Source organism: Miscanthus floridulus, chromosome 2 (genome assembly GCF_019320115.1).
Source record: "Miscanthus floridulus cultivar M001 chromosome 2, ASM1932011v1, whole genome shotgun sequence".
Lineage (NCBI taxonomy): Eukaryota > Viridiplantae > Streptophyta > Magnoliopsida > Poales > Poaceae > Miscanthus > Miscanthus floridulus.
In genome coordinates, this window is record NC_089581.1 from 133,731,040 (window position 1) to 133,742,627 (window position 11,588).

Genomic DNA, 11,588 nt, shown 5'->3' on the forward strand with positions numbered 1-11,588 from the left:
TGGAGACGCGCGGTGACGTTCCTGAGTTGAGGAAGCATGCTATGAGCGAAGACAGCACCCTCGAATGAGAGGTGAAGCAGGCATGGTCGCCGTGCCCTTTGGAGGCATCATCGGCTTTGTGCCCCCTGCTCTGAGTGTGGCGAAGCACGCCGATCGGTTAGGGAGACGTGATCATTCCCCTGCATCTTCGGGGTCGGTGCGTGTGTGCGACCCCCAAAGGGGGATGCCCCGCCAGTTGCTCCGGTGGTTTCGCCATGAGCTGGCGGTCATGGTCATTCGTGGGCCAATCGGGGACCGGCTGGGTCGGCCCCTCCTTTGGCTGATGCGAGAGAGCGTGGGTCACTACCTACGAGTGATCCTTGTCCGGTTGGCTTGTTGTTAGCTAGTTGGGGCTTCATGGCTCTGCCGCTTTCGTCTAGGTATGCATTCATGCTCCTTTTTGTTCTCATAGTTGAGTTTTTGAGTGTGACTAACCTACGCTTGTTTGACAACAGCCAGGGGCTAGCGGGGCTAGGAATCTACCCACCTCCCATGTGAGAAGAGTGGAGACCTAGCCTGCAGTGGGTCGCAATGAGCGATGGGGGAAGTAGGTTGGTGGTGGTGTGACCTTCCCTACTAGGGGTTGCGTCTTCCCAGCCGATCATGAGAACGGCGGCAACAGCTTTGATGGCGGCAATCCCTGTGGTGATGGTAGAGGTTGGGTCAGAGGTGACTCTCATGGTCCCTCCCCCAATAGTTGCAGAGGAGGAGAGGAGGGAAACTAGGCTCCCTACCTCGCTTGATGGAGCATCGCACGATTCATGTTCCTGGTCAGAGCTGGAGAGGTCGAGAGGAACCGTGGCTAGGCCAGAGGTAGTGCATCTGCCGGTGAGCCATGGAGTCATGGTGGTGTACATCCCCTTCTCCAGTGAGGAAGACACTAGGGTGGAGCCACCGGCCATCCCGCCGTCCCAAGAGCTGGTGTTGATCCGGTCGTCGCATGGTACTATGATGGCTGGATCTTCCAGCGGTTCAGCGGCAACCCGCAAGCTGGTGTGGCCTTGCCCTGGGGAGTCAGCAAAGGCCTAGTTCATCCTTCATGATGAGGAGGATGTGAAGCTCTAGCACCTACTCGGGGAGAGAGGACTATCGATGGAGTCCGATCTTGCCCTTACCAAGGCGAGGCTCAAGGAGGCCTCCAAGAGGGTTGAGCTCATCCATTAGGCCATGATAGTTGACCTGCCATGCATTGTAGAGGAATGTTCTCTGCATTTTTGGTGTTGTCCTTGGCTCCTTGGCCTTTTAGTGGTTGTCTTAACATGCCTGCTTCTTGCCTCACAAGATCTAGAGATGATGTCGACCCGTAAGTATCGATTTCTTTGAGAGGAGCATGGTCGGATGGAGAAGGAAGCAACGGTGTCATGGTGGGTTGATGTGCTCAGGCACCAGCTAGAGTTTGCCCACCATGAGTCCCAAGACCAGGCAGACAAGGCGATGGGAGCACGAGCGGTAGAGTTACGTGTGGTCGAGCGGGCGACTGCTGCCGAGCAGGAACTTAATGCAGTGAAGGTCCACTTGGTGAAGACCGAGGCAGCACTTTAGAAGTCCTTGGATGTTCTAGAGGTAGAGCGGAAGGCCCGGTCGGACACTAAACAAGAAGTGGTTGCACTCTGGGGTAGATGCTTGGGGCAGAGGAGTCGAACGCTCGACTGCTCAAGAGGGTGACTCGGCAAGAGGAAGGGCTCTCCATTCTCGAAAGTGCCCGCTTGGGTACGTGTCTGTTTTGCTAAGGTTTTCTCCTTGATTTTTCCTTTCTTTTACTTCTGAATTTGGTGTCTTTTTCTAGAACTGGGTGGAAAGATCAGCTCTTTAGATCACCGTGTAGGGTCCTTCCCATGATGGAGAGAGTTTATGTTTCTCGTTGGTTGACTGGGTCCTTTAGAGTACAAGGTCACCGATCTCGAGGATCCTCCCCCTGATTATTTTTCATGGTACCTATGGAGAGTTTGCTGGAAACAAGCAGAGTGGATGACGGTCATCTCACGAGCCTCCTTGAGTAGGTCAACCGCATTCTACTAAGCCTCCATGGCTCGGTTTTGGTCGAAGGCCTTTACTCTTGGGGCACCGTGATCGAGGTCGGAGGGCAACACTGCTTTGGCTCCATAGGCAAGGAAGAAAGGGGTGAACCCTATGGACTGGTTTGACATCATTCTTAGGCTCTAGAGGATTGCTAGAACCTCTGCAACCCATCGCCCAACATACTTCTTGAGTCAGTCAAAGATGTGGGGCTTGAGTCCTTGGAGGACCATCCCATTGGCAAGCTTGACTTGACCGTTGGTACGCGGGTGCCCGACCGAGGCCCAATCGATCCTGATGTTGTATCCATCACAGAAGTCCAAGAACATCTTCTCAGTGAAGTTTGTTCTATGGTCGGTGATGATACAGTTTGAAACACCAAACTGATAGATGATGTCGAGGAAGAACTCGATCGCCTCTTCCGAGCAGATATTGGTGATGGGCTTTGCCTCTATCCACTTGGTGAATTTGTCCACCGCTACGAGCAGGTGAGTGACGCCGACCGAGGTCTTTTTGAGGGGTCTAACCATGTCGAGGCCCCAGACCATGAATGGCCAGGTGATGGGGATGGTCTAGAGCTCCTATGTCGGTAGATGAGTTTGCCAAGCATAGAACTGGCATACTTCACACCTGTGGACAACCTCCTCTGCATCTCACAACACAGTGGGCCAGTAAAAACCTTAGCAAATGGTTTTCCCAACCAGCGACCTCGAGGCCACGTGATGTTCGCAGATTCCAGCATGGACCTCGAGGAGGAGCCGTTTCCCTTGGTCGGTCGGGATGCACTTCATGAGTACTCCCGATGGACTTCGCTTGTAAAGTTCATCACTGATGGCGATGAACATCTTGACATTTCGAGTGATTCGTAGCACTTCAGTCCTTTCCAATGGGAGGACCTCCTTGAGGAGGTAGGCGAGTAGTGGTGCTCTCTAGTCAGCCTGATCGAGTGCCACCATGGCAACATCGGCGGGCGATGTTGTCATTGAGGCACCAAGGTCGAAGCCCCTGAGCACTTTGTCGGGGTCGGGGCACGTTGGGAGGTTGGAGCCCCTGAGTGCTAGATTGGTGTTGGAGTGTGTCTGGATCGAATCCTCTAGAACATGGGTAGATGGCTCATGGAGATCATTGATGACCCCATCTAGAGATGGAACCCGCCTGGCAGCCAATTTTGCGAGGAAATCAGCGGCATTGTTGTCCTTTCGGGGGACATGATGCAGTTCGATCCCTCAGAGCTTGTCCTTGAGCTTGCGCACCTCCTGGTAGTATGCTGCCATGAGAGGGCTCTTATAGGAGGACTCCTTCATGACTTGGTCGGTGACCAACTCCGAGTCACCATGGACGTACAACCACGTAGTGCCGAGCTCGACGGCGATGCACAGTCCATTGATGAGGGCCTCATACTCCATGGCATTGTTTGTGGCTGAAAAATGGAGATGGATCATGTAGCGGAGCCTGCTCCCATCTAGGGAGATCAGAACCACTCCAACCCCTAAGTTGGGCACCATGACCGACCCATCAAAGTACATTGTCCAATACTCGTGGGTGACGTCTAGGGTTGGGAGCTGGACTTCTGTCCATTCGGCGATGAAGTCGACGAGAGCTTGAGACTTGATAGCGGTGCAAGGGACATACTTGATGTCATGACCCATGAGCTCGAGAGCCCACTTGGAGATTCATGCCACGGCATTGCGGTTGCGGATGATGTCTGCTAGCGGGTACAAGGTGACGACCATGACCTCATGGTCGGTGAAGTAGTGCAGGAGCTTCCGGGTTGCCATCAACACGGCGTATAGAAGCTTCTACACCTAGGGGTATCGAGCCTTGGTGTCGATGAGGTACACCGGTTGTTGAACCTTCAAAGGGCGTCCTGGCTCCTCCCTTTCGATGATAAGGGCGGCGCTCACAACATGGTTGTTTGCCACGATGTAGAGGAGGAGGGGTTATCCCTATTCGGGAGAGACAAGGACTGAGGCCAACGTTAGTGATGCTTTGAGGCTTTCCAAAGCCTGTTGTGCCTCCTCTATCCAGAGGAATGCATATGTCTTCTTGAGAAGTTTATAGAGAGACATCCCCCGTTCCCCTAGTTGGGAGTTGAACCGGCTTAGGACGGCCAAACAGCCGGTGAGCGTCTGTACGCCCTTGACGTTGCATATAGGGCCCATGTTGGAGATGGCTGTGATTTTTTCGGGGTTGGCTTTGGTGCCGCGCTCAGATATGATGTATCCAAGGAGCTTCCCCTTCGAAACTCCAAAAACACATTTTTTTGGATTATATTTTATATTGAACCTTTAGAGGTTTGTGAATGTTGTGGCCAAATTTGCAATCAGGTCGCTAGTTTGAGTCATTTTCACCACTATGTCATCTACATAGACGACAATTGTTGGTTTCGGTCGCTTGACCTGGTTAGGCTGGTTGGGCGGGTCGATTTGGTCAGCAAAGCATCGCTGCATGCACCGTTGATAGGTGGCTCTAGCGTTCTTCAGACCAAAAGGCATGGTTACGTAGCAGTATGAACCATATGGGGTGATGAATGAAGTCGCAACCTAGTAGGACTCTTTCATCATGATCTGGTGGTAGCCTGAGTAGGCATCCAAAAAGAAGAGGATTTCACATCCTAAGGTGGTGTTGACTATCTGGTCTATGCATGGCAAAGGAAAATGGTCCTTTGGACACGCCTTGTTGAGGCCAGTATAATCAACACATATTCTCTATTTCCTAGTCTTATTTTTCATAAGAATTGGATTAGCTAGCTAGTCAAGGTTGTATACCTCTTTGATGAACCTGGCTGCTAGGAGTTTGGCGAGCTCCTCGCCTATGGCCCTACGCCTCTCGTCGTCAAAGCGATGCAAGCGTTGCTTGGCGGGCTTCGAGCCTGAGACAGGGCGTAATGCGTGCTTTGCGACCTCCCATGGTATGTCTGACATATCAGAAGGTTTCCATGTGAAGACATCACGATTGGTGCATACAAAGTCGGTGAGCACGCTTTCCTATTTGGCCAGGAGCTTGGTCCTAATCCGCACCATCTTGGTCGGGTTGGTGGGGTCGATCCCCACCACCTTGGTTTCCTCGGTTAGGTGGAAGGCACTCGAGGAGGTCAGCTCATTGTAGTCTGGGACTGCTAGAGTCAATGAATTCCTGAGCTCTAAGAGCTTAGCAGAGTTGATGATGACCGTGGCGAGCTCATAATGCTCACGGTCGCACGTGTAGGCATACAAAAAGGTGCTACCCATGGTGATGACGCCGTTTGGTCCTGGCATCTTCAACTTGAGGTAGGTGTTGTTGTGTGTCGGTGTTTCGGACCGGGGGGGTCCTCAACCGACTAGTGAATTTGTTCTGCATGCTCTCGATTCCAGATGGTGATGCAAAGAGACACAAGATTTATACTGGTTCGGGCAATCGGTGCCCTACGTCCAGTCTGAGAGATCGAACTTGTATTCCTTGCACTGAAGTGCTCGTAGTAGGGGGTTACAAGCTAAGGGAGAGAGGGAACTAGTCCCAGGTCTTGGCAAGGTGTCGTGTGGGCCGTCTGAGACGTTGCTCTCAAGCGGCTGGAATGTGTGCGTGTGTATGTGTTCCCCCCGGTGTCCCCCCCTTCTAAGTGGCCCAAGTCTTCTCCTTTTATAGTTGAAGGGAGGATAGGGATAGTACATGTATTACTATGCGGCGTCATGCCAACAGGGGCGGCATGTTTGAACCCTGTGGCCTGTTCCTGTGGCGGCGTGACGGTATGTCCGAACCCTGTGGCCTATTCCTGTGGCGGCGTGGTCGTCGGAGTGGTCCGTCCTTGGAGTACTGGGGCGGCGTGGTCGTCCCATCAGATCCTGTGCGTCGTGGGAGCCCCGGGAATGCCTCGGAGTGGACACGGCGGCGAACGTGCAAGCCACTGTGGACGGACTGTGTGCGAGGCCAAGACTTGGTCGGTGCCGAGGCTTGTACTGCGGTGGGGGGGTCTCGGCAGGCACGAACCCCAAGATCGCTGAGGCCCTGGTGTATAGTGCCGAGGCCTTGAGCGGGCAGCCGATCATGGGTACAGCGTTTGGACATAGTGGCCGGTAATCCCCGTCGTACCCTGTCCCAGCCGGTATGGCGCTGATCGTGGACACAGTGGTAGGACACAGTGGCCGATAATCCCCGCCATGCCCTGTCCTGGCCGGTATGGCGCTGATGCGACCTTGGGTCGCGTCGGCCGTCCTGTGGCATTGAGCGACCGTCCGGCTGAGATTGCAGGAGTGGTTGAAGCATTAATGAGACATGACACGCTGTCGGGAGGGTCGGCCGAGGCGGGGGGCGACGGACCGCGGAAGAGCTGGCCTCGAGCGACACGGAGAATGAGGCCTCGCGCGAGACGAAGATCAGGCTCCTTGCCGAGGCCTCGGGCGAGAGGCCTCGTGCGATACGGAGAACGCGCCTCCTACCGAGGCCTTCCGTGGAGAGCCTCGGGCGAGGCGGAGACGGCATTCCCTGCCGAGGCCTTCCCTGGGGAGCCTCGCACGAAGCGGAGTTTGCGTCAGGATGCCGAGACCTCCTGCTCGAGGCTCGAGGCAAGGAGGGGGAGGACCCAGTGGGCTCGGTCGTGGTGGGTGAGGGGCCCACGACTTACCTTCTAGCTGGCGCCGACCCATTTGATGTTTTGCTTGGGGTACCCCATTCTAAGGTACCCGACAATAGCCCTCGAGCCTCGGGGGGAGTGCGTGCACTCCCCCTGAGGGTTTGCTGAGGCTTGGTTGATACCTGCCCCATAGGAATTGGGGTTTGTTTTTTGAGGTTCCGGTGGGTGCGCGCGAGCGCACCAGCCGGGTGTAGCCCCCGAGCCCCCGGAGGAGTGGAGTTACTCCTCCAGGGGCTTTCTTCATTTTCGCATCTGAACGAGTAGTTCTTATTGCATTTGCCAAGCCCCCAAGCGCAAGTTCAGGTTGCGGGGGTCTCGGCGAGGCTGCAGGAAGAAGCCCTCTAGCCTCCGCATGGAGCGAGAGGTTCGTCAGGGGTCCCCTGACTTTGGGTATGATCCTCATGCTTCCTTTCGCTCGGAAGGAGGGGTGGAATGTGCCAGGCTACCCTCGATGGGCACGAGCGTGGACACTTCCGGTGAGCTGTTAGCGGGTAGTCCGAGTGGAGGCCCGAGCCCCGTTCACTGGGGGACGGCTAGTGGTCCAGAGACGCACTCCAAGAGTACCAGGGGGTTTCTCTAGTGGGTGCCGAGGCCGTTCGCGGGCCTCGGTGGCTCGGTGCCTCCCTACGGTGGGATCCCATTCGGATACTTCCCCGTCGGTCTCGGACATGACTTAGGATGCCCTGAGCGACCGTTCGCTTAGGCCTGGGCCATTCGTAGGCTCGCCCCGATGTCGTCCCTAACTCTATTGCCCTAGGGCGCCTGTCGAAACCTTTTAGAGGCCCAGCCTTCGAACCCTTGGACCATAATGGGCTCGGTGCCCTTTTATCGTGTTTGTAGCGAAACCTCTAGCGCGGTTTGGACTGTTTGTCTTTGTCTTGGGTGTTCTGGCCCTTTCATCTGATCTTGACATGTCCTTTTCATTCGGACGGAGGGTTAGTTTGCCGAGGCCATTCTGGTCTCGGCAAGGTTGCAGGAAGAGCCCCTAGCCTCTGCGTGAGAGGGCCATCGGGAATTCTCCTAACTTTTTATACGCCCCTCGCGCGTGAGGGTTTGTTTGCCGAGGCCCCTTTGGGCGTGAGCCCGGGTCGTGGGGTCTCGGCATATTTGCAGGAGGAGCCCCCTAGCCTCTGCATAGGGCGAGAAGGCCGTCAGGGGTTCCCCTGACTTTTTATGCGACCCTCGTGCTTCCTTTTCGCTCGGAAGGAGGGGTGGAATGTGCCTCGCTACCCTCGGTGGGCACGAGCGGTGGCACTTCCGGTGAGCTATTATCGGGTAGTCCGAGTGGAGGCCCGAACCCTGTTCGTTAGGGGACGGCTAGCGGTCTAGAGACACACTCCAAGAGTACCAGAGGATTTCTCTAGTGGGTGCCGAGGCCGTTCGTTGGGCCTCGGTGGCTCGGTGCCTCCCTATGGTGGGATCCCATTCGGATACTTTCCTGCCGGTCTCGGACACGACTTTGGGCGTCCCAAGCATTTCGCTCGCTTGGGTCTCGGCCCCGTATAGGCTCGCTCGCAGTCGCCCCTGACTCTATTATCCTGGAGCGGCTGTCAAAACCCTTTGGGGTCTAGCCTTCGAACCCCTGGATCATAATAGGCTCAGAGCCTGGTTCCTTCCTATGAAAGGAATAGGCCACGGGAAATATCTTCCCTATTGGCTCGGCCGCGGGTGGCGCGCCTTTTGAGGCAGTTTCATGGGGAGGCGAAACGATGCCTGCTGCCGTAGTGGCTGAGCGCGACATGATGGACGGGACGTAACTGTCCTCGCATTTAATGCGGGAGATGTGGGCGCGTGGGCCGCCGAAATCGGCTCATGGTTAACCGCGCCGGATGGTGGAAAACCTCCCCGATTTCATCGCCCATTCGTTTCGCCTCCTCCCTGCATAAATACTCGAAGAATCTCGCCCCTCCTCGTCTTACCTTGCCTGCATTAGCACCGCCTCCGTCGAGCCGTCGCTAGAGCAGCGGGTGCTGGGAAGAAGAGGAGAGAAGAGCGAGCCTAGGGAGAAAGCGAGGAAAAAAGCGAGAGCGTGGGAGGGAGAGAGAAAAAACTCACCGCCGTGCCCGATTCCTCCATCGCACCCATGGCCGGCAACGTCGTCGTTGTCGAGGCGGACCCTTGGGATCCATCGGACGTCACCGAGGAGATGCTCCAGTCGCTTGTCGATGGTGGACTCCTCCACCCGGTGACAGACCCTAGTAGGCCAGAGTGGATTGCTCCGTACAGCGAGCCGGAGCCGAGGCCCCGCAATGGCTATGTCATGAGCTTCGTCTCCTTCCATAAGCGTGGCCTCGGCGTCCCGGCGGACCGGTTCATGCGGGCGCTCCTGCACTACTACGGCATGGAGCTCCACAACTTTAATTCCAACTCCATCGCTCAGGCGGCTATCTTCGTTGCCGTCTGCGAGGGGTATTTGGGGATCGCTCCCCATTGGGAGTTGTGGCTCCACCTATTCCGGGCGGGGCACACTACCAAGCCGACGGGCACGTCGAGTAAGAGGAAGGCGTCGAGGGCCGGAGGCTGCACTCTCCAAGTGCGTCAGGACCGCCTGCACCTCTACATCCCGTCCCAACTCGCGTCCTCCAACCGCCGGTGGTACACGAGTTGGTTTTACCTCCGCAACGACGACGGAGGACTTCCCCCCTACACCGAGCGGATTATGGGGAGTTGCCTAGAGAAATGGAAGTGGGGTGTCCCAAAGGTCGACCAGCCCAAGCTGGAGCCGCTCTTGGAGGGGCTGGTGAGGCTGCGGAGCCATGGCCTCACCGTTGCTGTGGTCGTGGCCGCCTTCCACTGTCGGAGGGTGCTGCCGCTGATGGCTCGGCGGCGGCGGCTGTTTGAGATGAGGCCGGGTGAGCCCGTTGAAGGCACCCGGATGTCTCCCTCCGCCCTCTCCAACGAGGAAATTCTCCGTCGGGTGGGGGAGACAGTAGATGCGAAGTTGAGGGGCGGCAACCTGACCCCCTTCGTGATGCGACCGTTGCGGGGGTTCCTTTCGCTGGTAAGTCGAGTGCTGCTGTAGCCTCTGAGCCTCCTCAATCTCCCTTTATCCCTTGTTTCCTTATGCGCATTTGTCGTTCCTTCAGGGGATGAGAGACGTGCGCTCCTCCCCGCCGCCCGTTCCTGAGGACGCGGGGCAGCGGGCGATCAACCGTGCTCACGACGACACGCAGAAGAAGCGAAAGGACGCTAAGGCGGCGAAGCGCACGAAGCACATCCTTGCACGTGAGGCATTGGATAAGCGCCGCCGTCAGCAACGGAAGGATGGTCTCCTGTTGGAGGAATCCCCGTCGACGTCATTGTCGACGGAGGCCTCGGACGGGAATGACAAGGGCAAGGGAGGGCGAGGTCCCCTAGACCACCTTCCTGACGTCGTGGAGGTGGCGCCCGGGGCATCGGCAAGGAGCCCGGCACCCCTAGGAAGGGGAGGAGAAGCGGACCCGGGGCCGGCGGTTGCCCGCTCCGGGGCCGAGGCCGACACGCCCGAGGCGCGGGCGTTAGGCAAACGCGCCGTCAGCCTGGTAAGCTCGGCGGCCGTGGTGGAGCAGGTGGCGGTGGAGGTGACACCACCACCCCCGCAGAGGACCGAAGGGGCGCCGGGGTCCGTTGAGGACCGACCGGCACCGATGGACATGGATGCGACGCCACTGTCGCTGCCTCCGCCGTTGCGGATGCGGTTTGCCGTGGCAAAGCGGGGGCTGCCCTGTTCTAAGTAAGTGTATTTTTGGCAGGGTCATAGTGTCTTCCGTTCGCTTTTTTGGTCTCGCGTTGACCCTGTAGGTTAATTTTCTTTAGTCGGAAGCGGCCTGCGGATGACCTCCCCTTGGCGCCCCTTAAGGCGCTTAAGGCGAGCCCCGGCTCCTCTGCCCACTGGGTGGCGGAGGCACAAGCCGCCATCCAACACGGCGCACCGTCGGCGAGGGTCGACCCAAAGGAACCGGCCGCCCAAGGAGGGGTTGCCAAGGCGGCCCCTACACGGTCGGATGGGGCCGTCGTGCCCTTTGTTGCTGAGGCTCCTGGGGCCTCCGGGGCTAAGGCAATGGAGGCCCCGGCGCCCACAACCGCCGAGACCGCAGTGTCCGCGGTCGGCGTTTCTGCGTCTGCCGAGGCCACAATGGCGGAGGCCGGAGCCCCCGAGACCGCCGAGGCCGTGATTGCAGAGGCCGGAGCCCCCGAGGTCACCACGGTATTCGTGATGGCAGCGAGGCCGTCTGTGCAGGAGGCGGAGATGCAGGCGGCGGAGGCCTCGGCCGTGCCCTTGGCTCAGGGCCCGCCGTTGTTGCGGGAGAGCGCTCGGGAGACGGAGGTCTATCCGATCTCCTTCGACGATACTTCCCGAGCGCGGGAGGTGGTCGACGCCGAGGAGACCGATGCCGTGGAGCAGCCGGCGCTGCTCTTAGACGAGGGAAGCTCGGCCCTCGTGCGGGTGCGACCCGAGCCCCGCGGGTGGGATCACCCGCGGGTACTGTGGCGGAGCCGGGATGACCCTGAGGGGGAGCCTCTGTTCGCCCTCGAGGACACGGCCAAGGGCGGGCGCTGGAGTACCTTCGAGCAGTACCGTGAGCTGGCGGAGCGGTCGCTATGGACGGCGCTGTCCGTGGTGGCCGACAAACTGCCCGGAGTCGCCCAGGTTCGTGTTTTCCTTTCTCGCATGACGTTGTTCCTTTCTCGGTTTTGTCGTAATCGACGACCTCTGCTCTGCCTCCTCAGGAGCTCGAGACCCAGTCCCTCGGGAAGTCGGTCTTTCTCCAGCGGGAGAGGGGAATCTGGGACCAGCTTTAGCGACAGAGGGGCCTTCTAGCCGATGCTAACGAGCTTCTGTCGGCACAAAGCGTGGAGGTGGAGGACCTCCGCCTTCGCTGTACCGACGCGAAGGTCAAGGCGACCATAGCCCAGACACAGCTCGCCCCCTTGGTGGCGCGGA